This window comes from Pempheris klunzingeri, chromosome 16, assembly GCF_042242105.1.
Source record: "Pempheris klunzingeri isolate RE-2024b chromosome 16, fPemKlu1.hap1, whole genome shotgun sequence".
NCBI lineage: Eukaryota > Metazoa > Chordata > Actinopteri > Acropomatiformes > Pempheridae > Pempheris > Pempheris klunzingeri.
Genome location: NC_092027.1, coordinates 18,061,654 through 18,062,465, shown reverse-complemented (window position 1 = coordinate 18,062,465; position 812 = coordinate 18,061,654).

The window sequence follows — 812 nt, the reverse complement described above, 5'->3', positions numbered from 1 at the left end:
CTACTGCTGGTTCCTCATCTGTGGGACTGCGCTGGACGATGTTCCTCAGCTGTTCTGTCCTTTCATCAGCCCCACTGTCTCCTCGTGTATCCTGTCCACTCCTCTCGCGCACGCCGCAACAACAATAGAGAGGAGACTTCGTGCGCGTCAGTGTCTGGACGTGCTGCAGCCAATAGGCAGTGAGGTCTCACGGGGGCTGCCGTCCCCAGCCAATCACGGAGCGGTTGTCACAGCAGGGCCGCGCGCCAGAGTCTGTCTGCTTCGTCTGGATTGACAGGTCTGCAAGACTGTTTTTTTAAGGTGGCGCCGTGGAGATTAGCCCCCACCCGCCCCCGACACACACATGCTCACTCACACAGTTATTTGAGTAGCAGTCGCTAGCTCTGACTCTATGGCTGACATGAAAACGATTCCAGATTGAGCGTTTGAGCCACTCCTCCCCAGCTTCTGTCCTTGTTTTGTCTGAGACCCCTCACCCTCCTTCAGGCCCGAGGGAATCAACGCTAGATTTTCAGGACGATGAGGGGAGCGCCACCACTAATGGACATACTGATATGCTAGTATTTGCAAAAATATTCCATATTACTATATATTATAAAGTCTCTCTTATCTTATTCTATTTTAAAGATACAGGAATGCTCATGGTCCCCAGACAAAAGATTTGGTGACCATTTCCAAAATGTTGTGGTTGAATATTTCCTATAATTTCTTCAGTGCATTATGTTTTATCTTGTTTGGCATTACTTATGAGAAAAATAGAGACAGGTGTTCTGTTAGTGCACTTCCAATTAATTCAAAATAATTACCAAGCT